The sequence below is a fragment of the Panulirus ornatus genome, chromosome 50 (assembly GCF_036320965.1).
Source record: "Panulirus ornatus isolate Po-2019 chromosome 50, ASM3632096v1, whole genome shotgun sequence".
NCBI classification, from domain to species: Eukaryota; Metazoa; Arthropoda; class Malacostraca; order Decapoda; family Palinuridae; genus Panulirus; species Panulirus ornatus.
In genome coordinates, this window is record NC_092273.1 from 25,382,320 (window position 1) to 25,395,654 (window position 13,335).

The following is a 13,335-nucleotide window of genomic DNA, read 5'->3' on the forward strand; positions in this document are numbered from 1 at the left end:
CCAAGGTTTATAAAAGTCTCCAAGTCAAATACACAATATTTCGTCTAAACGGAACCCAATTCGCCATTTTTTGCGTTTATATCATGGACTGGATAAGGTTGGAGCAATGGGGGGAGTGAGGGCGGAGGATCAGCACTATGTTGGTCCTGGAAGGGAGGAACTATGTCATGCCAGACATCAAGAAAAATCGAGTGACACTCCCTGCACAAAGAGGTTCTGAGAACCGTTAGGGACTAACTGGGTCCAAGGAGTGGAGTGTCAGGGGTTTGATACGGGACGACCTTACCCCGGAAGCTATACTATGCAATGAGGGAGAAAAGGCTTTATGCAAGACATAAGTCCAAGGCTCACTCCCGGTGCAGTGGACTTTCTGAAGGGACCAGAACGGGCAATTCAGACAAGGTGGTGTACAGTGTGGGACACTTTACACGTCATTCGTTTCTTATGAAAAATATATGAAAATGAATCAGAATAAGAGGTAGATTAAGTTCCTTGTATTCAAAGGCTTTGGAACAGGACTGATATTGTCCGGTGTTCGGAGCCCCGTCATGAGTCGCCCTTTGATAAGAACGTTCCTGAAGGAGAGCGAGGGCGACAAATGCGTCATCTAACGTTAGCCCAACCTGGCGTCCACCTCCTTCACCCGTGCTTACAAACTGCCTTTACCATAGCAGTCAGCGACTTTTTTGAGCCCATTTCATGCCTGCGCAGACAGCAGCTGCATAACCTGCGCAGCAAACACGGGTCAGCAAGGGTCAAGGGTAGTAGTAAACTGGTCCTCCGGTGAGAATGTGGCTGAACATCCTAGAGCCCATCACCGTTCGTCCACGGGTTCAACCTCCCGACGAAGTCCTGTTGGTCGAAGACTACCCGACTTTGGAAAATGGAGTCTAGTGCGTCCCTATGCAGAATGAGGAGTAAGAAGCCCAGGGAGCCGCCATGAAATGCGGGATCCACTGGGGAACGTCCCACGGGACTCCAGGAAGGCTGGCCTGGCGACACTTAGCGTCTCCCCTCGACTTGCAAGTGGAACGGATGTATGGGAGCCGCCATACCACCCCTGCAAACCCTAAAGTGCCGCAAGAACCTCTCAAGTATGCTTTATAGCCATATTACCTAAACTAAGGTCGAGATGGAATTGTCCAAGCGGTCAGACTGAAACAATTGTACGGCAACCCGAAGCACAGCTACATATTTGTTGTTGCGTGCCAAAGAGGAGCAAAATATTAGCTGTAAACATTGTCTCTATAGTTGAACATATGTTTGACTTACCACAGGGGAACAAAGTAAGCACAGGGACAACCAGGCACGCAAAACACTGACGAATCAGCCAAAACTAAACCAATGCTGGGCTGTAGGACGTTTATAGTTGTGCGCCGGCCATCCACTTTCGGCTGCGGGGTTACTCATAGAAAACGTATCTAGAAGAACGGAGTCCGAATAGGTTAACCTAGTCTAGAGTAAAACTCTTATGACAAGCGTCGCAGTGAAATTCCGAGGGTTTCGTTGGGTACCGCAAATCGTTTGTACAGAACCAAAGCGCAGGCCGTTATTATTCTTTACTTTTCATTGGGGAGGGGGTTCAAATGACTAGATCTTGTTCGTATAAGTAAGGCGAGTACGTTCGGCTGATCTCTCTCGAAATCGGGTGTTCAAGGCCATTCATCATCAATTTTATCTAGAGCCTGGAATGGAGTTTTAAGGGTAGATACTTTTTCCTCCCCTTATAATTACCCAGATCATATGCTACTTTGGGTGAGCAGAGACCAAAACGGATTAAAACTTCAAACTATAATGATTAAAAACTGGCGTTATAAGTTCTTCTGTTTCCTTTACCAATGCTCTGATGATACAGTGCCGGCCAGGGATATTCCGTGCACTTCCAACATTATACTATTCTTCAGTTTGACTCAGTAGTTCAAATAAATCTAAAATTACCTGACAATGGTTATAAATGCCGTGTATAAATATATAACTTTCCAAATGCAATTCAACATTAACAACATTTTCACCAGTGTATTGGATCATGCATTTGTAAGTAGATGGTAGACTTTAAACTCATACACTGACCTTGCCTTGTAGTGTAAGTGAAAAGTTTGGTACTTTAGTTGGCGAATCTAACACGTAACTTGCATTTTGTCTTTAATGAATACTTCATGACAAATTATATCTTTTTTTTTCAGTCCCTGCACCTTCCAGGGTATTGCAGTGGAATTTATTAAAAAAAAAAGGGGGGGGGTGACTGTGTTATTGACTGGTTGGTAAGTATATTTAATGTATGTATGACTAATGATGAGGTGCCGGAGGACTGGCGGAATGCTTGCATAGTGCCACTGTACAAAGGTAAAGGGGAAAAGAGTGAGTGCTCAAATTACAGAGGTATAAGTTTGTTGAGTATTCCTGAGAAATTATATGGGAAGGTATTGATTGAGAGGGTGAAGGCATGTACAGAGCATCAGATTGGGGAAGAGCAGTGTGGTTTCAGAAGTGGTAGAGGATGTGTGGATCAGGTGTTTGCTTTGAAAAATGTATGTGAGAAATACTTAGAAAAGCAAATGGATTTGTATGTAGCATTTATGGATCTTGAGAAGGCATATGATAGAGTTGATAGAGATGCTCTGCGGAAGGTATTAAGAATATATGGTGTGGGAGGCAAGTTGTTAGAAGCAGTGAAAAGTTTTTATCGAGGATGTAAGGCATGTGTACGTGTAGGAAGAGAGGAAAGTGATTGGTTCTTGGTGAATGTTGGTTTGCGGCAGGGGTGTGTGATGTCTCCATGGTTGTTTAATTTGTTTATGGATGAGGTTGTTAGGGAGGTGAATGCAAGAGTTTTGGAAAGAGAGGCAAGTATGCAGTCTGTTGTGGATGAGAGAGCTTGGAAAGTGAGTCAGTTGTTGTTCGCTGATGATACAGCGCTGGTGGCTGATTCAGGTGCGAAACTGCTGAAGCTGGTGACTGAGTTTGGTAAAGTGTGTGAAAGAAGAAAGTTAAGAGTAAATGTTAATAAGAGCAAGGTTATTAGGTATAGTAGGGTTGAGGGACAAGTCAATTGGGAGGCAAGTTTGAATGGAGAAAAACTGGAGGAAGTGAAGTGTTTTAGATATCTGGGAGAGGATTTTGCAGCAGATGGAACCATGGAAGCGGAAGTGAATCATAGGGTGGGGGAGGGGGCGAAAGTTCTGGGAGTGTTGAAAAATGTGTGGAAGTCGAGAACATTATCTCGGAAAGCAAAAATGGGTATGTTTGAAGTAATAGTGGTTCCAACAATGTTATATGGTTGCAAGGCGTGGGCTATAGAGTTGTGCGGAAGTGTGGATGTGCTGGAAATGAGATGTTTGAGGACAATATGTGGTGTGAGGTGGTTTGATCGAGTAAGTAATGAAAGGGTAAGAGAGATGTGTGGTGATAAAAAGAGTGTGGTTGAGAGAGCAGAAGAGGGTGTTTTGAAATGGTTTGGTCACATGGAGAGAATGAGTGAGGAAAGATTGACTAAGAGGATATGTGTCAGAGGTGGAGGGAACGAGAAGAAGTGGGAGACCAAATTGGAGGTGGAAAGATGGAGTGAAAAAGATTTTGAGTGATCGGGGCCTGAACATGCAGGAGGGTGAAAGGCGTGCAAGGAATAGAGTGAATTGGAACGACGTGGTATATTGGGGTCGATGTGCTGTGAATGGATTGAACCAGGGCATGTGAAACGTCTGGGGTAAACCATGGAAAGTTGTGTGGGGCCTGGATGTGGAAAGGGAGCTGTGGTTTCGGTGCATTATACTTGACAGCTAGAGAACGAGTGTGAACGAATGTGGCCTTTGTTGTCTTTCCTAGCGCTACCTCACGCACATTGAGGGGGGAGAGGTTTTCATTTCATGTGTGGCGAGGTGGCGACGGGAATGAACAAGGGCAGACAATATGAATTATGTACATGTGTACATGTCTGTGTGAGTATATATATGTATACATTGAGATTTATAGGTATGTATATGTGCCTGTGTGGACATGTATGTATATACATGTATATGTGGGTGGGTTGGGCCATTCTTTCGTCTGTTTCCTTGCGCTACCTGTTACCCCTCATAGAAAGTTAAAATACAAGGAGGGGAGGATTTCCAGCCCCCAGCTCCCGTCCCCTTTAGTTGCCATCTACGACACGTGAGGAATGCGTGGGAAGTATTCTTTCTCCCCTTTATATATATATATATATATATATATATATATATATATATATATATATATATATATATATATATATATATATTATATATATATATATATATATATATATATATTACATCCTCGATAAAAACTTTTAACTGCTTCTAACAACTTGCCTCCCACACCATATATTCTTAATACCTTCCACAGAGCATCTCTATCAACTCTATCATATGCCTTCTCCAGATCCATAAATGCTACATACAAATCCATTTGCTTTTCTAAGTATTTCTCACATACATTCTTCAAAGCAAACACCTGATCCACACATCCTCTACCACTTCTGAAACCACACTGTCTTTTCCTAGTGCTACCTCGCACACATAAGGGGGATGGTATTCCTTGTGTGGCGAGGTGGCGATGGGAATGAATAAAGGCAGACTGTGACTTGTGTGCATGGGTATATATGTATGTGTCTGTTTGTGTATATATATATGTGTACACTGAGAAGTATAGGTATGTATATTTGCGTGTGTGGACGTGTATGTATATACATTGTGCATGGGGGTGGGTTGGGCCATTTCTTTCGTCTATTTCCTTGCGCTACCTCGCAAATGCGGGAGACAGCGACAAAGCAAAATGAATAAAATAAAATAAATATATATATATAGTCATAGAGCATCTTGATGTGAATGGAAGCGTTCTTTAAATTTCTTTTTTCACACTGAATTAGCTCTGATTTCCAAAAAGCTCATAAGGACATGTAGACGAGTTAGGAATTTAGTTTTTTGATTCCTAAACGATACTATTTTTTTGTCATATTTTCACCATGTTCTTTTATTAGTAGGTCGAGGATTTACTCCCATTCTTTGCCAGCATTAACATATTTATGAACACTTTGTGGTACTGGCATTTTGTGTCATGCTTCCCACATTTCAAGATTACAGTTACAAATAATTCTTTGTATGACGTAACATCTCATTGGCTATTGTTACTGATTGCCCTTTTCTCAATAGTTTTTGCTATTTCTTACTACTTTCAGACAAGCATGAAGAATCGCAATTCTTAGCATAATCTAAACAAATTTTTTGCACTAAAAATGTGCAAATTCCCTGTTTGCATTTATTAAGGGCAGGTAACAGGATGTGATGGTCCCTGACAAAGTTATGTGAAAAAAAATTAAATATAGCCAAAGAAACAGTAGACTATGTTCCAACCTCTCTCTCCCAATATAACTCCATGTACTATGGTGGCAAAATACTACCAAGCAAATTTTGTAGGAAAATGTAAGCTATTAGTAGTTTCCCATTAGTGTGACGTCCTTACAGATAAGGGACGTCAATGAAGTACTTATTGGCCACAATTCAAAAGTACTTAGGAGCTAGCGTATTCCAATGCTCCACCACTCAAAATGTGAATCAAACTTACCTATATTGCCATTACAACTATTTCATCTTCAGGTCACTATTTCTGGTCAATTAAGTTTCTGCGTAAAGTGAGAAAAAATTTCAGATGCTATCAAATTTAGTATTTTGAACCCGAGATTTTGTTTTTGTCTTTCAGTCTTTCCCTATAAGGTTTGTTAGCAAGTGGAATAAACACTGCGAACAAGAAATATTTGGAGATAAGGAACATGATGACCATGTATTAAGAATGGAGCAAACATTGCACAGCTGTGAAGCACAGATGTGTGGGCTTAAAGCAGCAATGAAAGACTGTGGAGAGTTCTCTAAACACACTTGCCATTTCAGCTGGCACAGTAGGACTCTTTATCTGTACAGTAGCAAGTAGGTAATTATGTATCATCTGTAACACTCCCTCTGCCACCACGTCCATGCCCACCTGTACAGCCGTGCCACCACTACTTCCATTGGTTCTGCCTCCTCTTTTTCCACAGTTACTGCTATCAACCTTGCCCTTGTAGTCACCTCCAGTGATACTGCTACTACCTTCACCACCCCTTTTACACAGCCACCCCTATCACCACATCTGTAACACCTGTGCCACTATCTCTGCCGGGACCACTAACACCGACTCTTTAAGCATTCTGGCCATCTCTTTCACGAACACAACCACCATCCCTGCCACCCAACTTTTGCACTAACACCTGTCATCCCCTCTTCCAGTACCTTTTGCACTGTCTATCCCAACCTCTTTGTCACTGCCCTTACTTCCACATTATCTGCCCCTTTGCAGCCATTTCTATGCCATAGTTTCTACCCTCCCCTCTGAATACTCTTTGTCACCAATAGTAGCACCATCTCTCAACATACTTATCTTTGCCACTGTCTGTCCCATCCCCTTTGCCACCAGCTCTACAACCACATATATCACCATCTCTACCATCACTCTTCCACTGTTTCTGCCAATCCTTCAACCACCCCTTTTGCCACTGTTAACGTCTTTGCCAACACCAGTGCCACCCCACTGGAGCCACTGCTACCACCATCTCTGCAACAACCTCTACCATCATTTGTCACCACCTCTATCCACCACTATGGCCACTACACCTACCACCTTCTTTGACACTACTACTTCTACAATTACTTTTGTCACCATTTCTGTCTTCCTCTTAGATACTACCTCCTAAATCATATCTTCCACCACTTTTGTCACTACAAGTATCATAACCTCTGCTCCCCTCTCTACAACCACTCCTGCCATCCCCTGTACCATCATCTCTGCCATTATCACGGCATGATACTACCACCTCTGCCACTAGCCACCAACTATACTTCCATCCCTGCTTACCCTCCCTCATGTTCCTCTAGTTAATTTCTCAGTCACTCTCTGATCCATTCATGTAAACTGACCAGCTTATGCATGTCAAAGACCATTATGGCATCCAACCAGACATGGGTCAACCCGTCCAACATTATCCATTTATTGCATGTTGTCTGCATCTGGATTCTTGATTCTCATTCAGCTTCTAAACACTTTTGATATTTCTCTCCTATGCTTTTAAGCATAGCTCCTAATAATGTTCTAGTTTTCTTCGTTACTGATCTCTTTTCTGATTACTTAATTGAGACAAGCAAATTACTACCTTAAGGAGTTTGATGAGGTCTGTACAAGACATTCATTGTTACCTTGTGCAGCTGAAGAAATGCAGAGTGGATAACCACGGTTACCCTGTAGGCCAGCAAAACAGGGCATGAAGAGCCATGGTTGCTCTGCAGTGCTGAGGAACTTTTCATGGAGGGTTATTACATTCATGTGACTGGGAAAAAGCCTGCAGACTCAAGGTCACCCTCTCGGACTAGGAAAATACTTAGAAAATCTATCATATTGTATGGTAAAGGAACCGTGCATCTCATGATGGGTCTGTAACTATAAAAACAAAAATTCTCCATCCCACTTGAAGGGGTAGTCTTACAGACAGTGCTATAGGTTTCAATACTTGCTGCAGCAGTGAAAGCATGAAATACATAAGGATAATAAGGATACTAGACACTTTTGTAAGTGTGTATTTGTTCTTGTTATGATGCAGGTGTCTCTGGCTTGACACCTCATGTATCCAACCTTAATATTAAATATGTGCTATGCAGTTATGAATGACTATATATATATATATATATATATATATATATATATATATATATATATATATATATATATATATATATATATATATATGTGTAATAATAAAATAAAGATTATGTTGGATTATGCTCAGCACTTCATTTTGTGTAAATCATGTGATGCCACGTATGTGCCGTATAATGGCCCACTTACGTCACATGTTGATTCAAATGAAGAGCCTCTTACATATCAAGTGATGTTCAACGTTCACTATGCAAATGACCCATGTTCATTATACAATGGCCTAAATAATTCTGTAACACTCATACCATAGGCCATCATGCAATGGCCCTTGTACTTGTGATACTTCCTGTACATCATATGATATGGTTCATGTACATCATGAGATGCTGCATGTATATTATGGGATGTTTCCTGTACAGTATGAGATGATCAATGTAAATAATATAATGCTTCATGTATAGCATGCAAATGTATGGATGATTTATCACAATTCTATATCATGTCTGTACAAGTATTGTGCATTTATGCACATAACTGTATATATATATATATATATATATATATATATATATATATATATATATATATATATATATATATATATATAAATGGGTTTCTGGACTCTACCTGTATGTGGTTGCACCATGAGTACAAAATCACCTATGATAAACCATTATTACTGGGAATAAAGTCTTGTCACTCATAAAGAGTCCACATTTCCTTGCTACTGGAAGAAGTGTAGCCTTGAATTGCAGGAGCCTCTGGAAAGAAGTACCATGTAGTACCAGGGCTCTTTCTTAGAAAGAGCTTTAGGGGTAATTATAAAAAATTGCTGGAAATGAACATGTACAAAAGAAATGAAGAAAAAATATTTATATTATATATATATATATATATATATATATATATATATATATATATATATATATATATATATATATATATATTTCTTTCGTCTGTTTCCTTGCGCTACCTCGCAAATGCGGGAGACAGCGACAAAGTAAAAAAAAAAAAAAAAAAAAAAAAAAAAAAAAAAAAAAAAACTTTCCATGGCCCACCCCAGACGCTTCACATGCCTTGATTCAATCCACTGACAGTACGTCAACCCCGGTATACCACATCGCTCCAATTCACTCTATTCCTTGCCTTCCTTTCACCCTCCTGCATGTTCAGGCCCCGATCACACAAAATCTTTTTCACTCCATCTTTCCACCTCCAATTTGGTCTCCCTCTTCTCCTCGTTCCCTCCACCTCCGACACATATATCCTCTTGGTCAATCTTTCCTCACTCATTCTCTCCATGTGCCCAAACCACTTCAAAACACCCTCTTCTGCTCTCTCAACCACACTCTTTTTATTTCCACACATCTCTCTTAGCCTTACGTTACTCACTCGATCAAACCACCTCACACCACACATTGTCCTCAAACATCTCATTTCCAGCACATCCATCCTCCTGCGCACAACTCTATCCATAGCCCACACCTCGCAACCATACAACATTGTTGGAACCACTATTCCTTCAAACATACCCATATATATATATATATATATATATATATATATATATATATATATATATATATATTATCCCTGGGGATAGGGGAGAAAGAATACTTCCCACGTATTCCCTGCGTGTTGTAGAAGGCGACTAAAAGGGGAGGGAGCAGGGGGCTGGAAATCCTCCCCTCTCGTTTTTTTTTTAATTTTCCAAAAGAAGGAACAGAGAATTGGGCCAGGTGAGGGTATTCCCTCAAAGGCCCAGTCCTCTGTTCTTAACGCTACCTCGCTAATGCGGGAAATTGCGAATAGTTTGAAAGAAAAAGAAAAAAAGAATATATATATATATATATATATATATATATATATATATATATATATATATATATTTCTTTTCTTTCGTACAAATCGCCATTTCCCGCATTAGCGAGGTAGCGTTATCAACAGAGGACTGGGCCTTTTTGGAGTATCCTCACCTGGCCCCCTTCTCTGTTCCTTCTTTTGGAAAATTAAAAAAAAAAAACGAGAGGGGAGGATTTCCAGCCACCTGCTCCCTCCCCTTTTAGTCGCCTTCTACGACACGCAGGGAATACGTGGGAAGTATTCTTTCTCCCCTATCCCCAGGGATATATATATATATATATATATATATATATATATATATATATATATATATATATGGGAGCTGGGGGCTGGAAATCCTGCCCTCTCGTTTTTAGTTTTCCAAAAGGAACAGAGGAGAAGGCCAAGTGAGGATATTCCCTCAAAGGCTCGGTCCTCTGTTCTTATCACTACCTCGCTAATGCAGGAAATTGGAATAATATAAAAAAAAAAATATATATATATATATATATATATATATATATATATATATATATATATATATATATCATGTTTCATGAAAGCTAGCAAGGCAGCGGGTTTGGGTGGTATTGCAGTGAAATTTATTAAAAAAGGGGGTGACTATGTTGTTGACTGGTTCATAAGGTGAGGTGCCTGAGGATCGGCGGAATGCTTGCATAGTGCCACTGTACAAAGGCAAAGGGGATAAAAGTGAGTGCTCATATTACGAGGTATAAGTTTGAGTATAAGTTTGTTGAGTATTCATGGGAAATTATATGGGAAGGTATTGATTGAGAGGGTGAAGGCATGTACAGAGCATCAGATTGGGGAAGAGCAGTGTGGTTTCAGAAGTGGTAGAGGATGTGTGGATTTGGTGTTTGCTTTGAAGAATGTATGTGAGAAATACTTAGAAAAGCAAATGGATTTGTATGTAGCATTTATGGATCTGGAGAAGGCATATGACAGAGTTGATAGAGATGCTATGTGGAAGGTATTAAGAATATATGGTGTGGGAGGCAAGTTGCTAGAAGCAGTGAAAAGTTTTTATTGATGATGTAAGGCATGTGTACGTGTAGGAAGAGAGGAAAGTGATTGGTTCTCAGTGAATGTTGGTTTGTGGCAGGGGTGTGTGATGTCTCCATGGTTGATTAATTTGCTTATGGATGGGGTTGTTAGAGAGGTGCATGCAAGAGTTTTGGAAAGAGGGGCAAGTATGCAGTCTGTTGTGGATGAGAGAGCTTGGGAAGTGAGTCAGTTGTTGTTAGCTGATGATACAGAATTGGTGGCTGATTCGTGTGAGAAACTACAGAAGCTGGTGACTGAGTAGGAAGAGAGGAAAGTGATTGGTTCTCAGTGAATGTTGGTTTGCGGCAGGGGTGTGTGATGTCTCCATGTGTCTAATTTGCTTATGGATGGGGTTGTTAGGGAGGTGAATGCAAGACTTTTGGAAAAAGTGGCAAGTATGCAGTCTGTTGTCGATGACAGAGCTTGGGAAGTGAGTCAGTTGTTGTTCGCTGATGATACAGCACTGGTGGCTGATTCGTGTGAGAAACTGCTGAAGCTGGTGACTGAGTTTGGTAAAGTGTGAGAAAGAAGAAAGCTGAGAGTAAATGTGAATAAGAAGGTTATCAGGTACAGTAGGGTTGTGGGAGGTAATTGGGAGGTAAGTTTGAATGGAGAAAAACTGGAGGAAGTGAAGTGTTTTAGATATCTGGGAGTGGATTTGGCAGCAGATGGAACCATGGAAGCGGAAGTGAATCATAGGGTTGGGGAGGGGGCGAAAGATTTGGGAGTGTTGAAGAATGTGTGGAAGTTGAGAACATTATCTCAGAAAGCAAAAATGGGTATGTTTGAAGTAACAGTGGTTCCAACAATGTTATATGGTTGCGAGGCGTGGGCTATAGATAGAGTTGTGTGGAGGAGGGTGGATGTGCTGGAAATGAGATGTTTGAGGACAATATGTGGTGTGAGGTGGTTTGTTTGAGTAAGTAATAATAGGATAAGAGAGATGTGTGGAAATAAAAAGAGCGTGGTTGAGAGAGCAGAAGAGGGTGTTTTGAAATGGTTTGGGCACATGGAGAGAATGAGTGAGGAAAGATTGACCAAGAGGATATATGTGTCGGAGGTGGAGGGAACGAGGAGAAGTGGGAGACCAAATTGGAGGTGGAAAGATGGAGTGAAAAAGATTTTGTGTGATCGGGGCCTGAACATGCAGGAGGGTGAAAGGAGGGCAAGGAATAGAGTGGATTGGATCGATGTGGTATACCTGGGTTGACGTGCTGTCAGTGGATTGAATCAGGGCATGTGAAGCGTCTGGGGTAAACCACGGAAAGCTGTGTAGGTATGTATATTTGCGTGTGTGGACGTATGTATATACATGTGTATGGGGGTGGGTTGGGCCATTTCTTTCGTCTGTTTCCTTGCACTACCTCGCAAACGCGGGAGACAGAAAAAAAAAAAAAAAAAAAATATATATATATATATATATATATATATACATATATTTTTTATCATATTTAATTGCCACCTCCCCCGTTAGCAAGGTAGCATAAGGAAAAAGACGAAATAATGGCCAAAACCCACCCAAATACACATGTATACACATAAACACCCATACATGCACATATACATACCGATACATTTCAACATACACATATACATACACAGACATATACACACACGTACATATTCATACTTGCTGCCTTCATCCATTCCCATTGCCACCCCACCACATATGAAATAGTACCCCTTTCATGAGGTAGCGCTAGAAAAAAACAAAAAAGGCCACTTTCATTCACACTCAGTCTCTAGCTGTCATGTGTTATGCACCGAAACCAAAGCTTCCATTCTACATCCAAGCCCCGCAAAACTTTCCATAGTTTACCCCAGACACTTCACATGCCCTGGTTCAATCCACTGACAGCAGGAGACAGAGACTAAGTATAATAAATAAATGAATATAAAGTATGTATGAACATACAAACCTCCAACAGCCAGGATCAAACCTGGAATCCCTGCATGGCAGGCAGGAGTGCTACAGCTAAGTTATGATCATAACCTAGCGGTACCACTCCCGCCTGCCTAGCAAGGGTTCCAGGTTCGATCCTGGTTGTTGGAGGTTTGTATGTTACATACAAATGCGTGTTCATGTGCTCCATCCCCTTTCAGTTGCCTTCTACGACACGCAAGGAATACATGGGAAGCATTTTTTCTCCCCTATACATATATATATATATATACTATTAAGTACCTAAGGATTCCTTTCTATGAAAGAATCTTAATGATACTCAGGACCTCTTTCCAGAGGCTCCTGCAGCCCAAGATTGCACTTTCTCAAGTAACAAGGAAACATGGACTCCTTTGCTTGAGGGTTCATTTGGGAAGACTGTACTCCCAGTGATAAAACCTCAATTACAGTAAGCTTTCAATTGCAGTGTAAACTCATGCTGGCAGATTTCAGTGATCTCTCTCTCTCTCTCTCTCTCTCTCTCTCTCTCTCTCTCTCTCTCTCTCTCTCTCTCTCTCTCTCTCTCTCTCTCTCTCTCTCTCTCTCTCTCTCTCTCTCTCTCTCTCTCTCTCTCTCTCTCTACCTTTGTGGAAGGTCTTAAGAATATAGAGAATATAGGGAATATATACAAGCAGTGAAAAGTTTTTACCAAGGATGTAAGGCATGTGTATGAGTAGTATGAGAGGAGAGTGACTTAATTCTGGTGAAGGTCAGTCTGTTGTATGTATGCCTTATGTCACCATGGTTGTTTTATTTGTTTATGTATAGGGTACTTAGGGAGGTAAATGCAA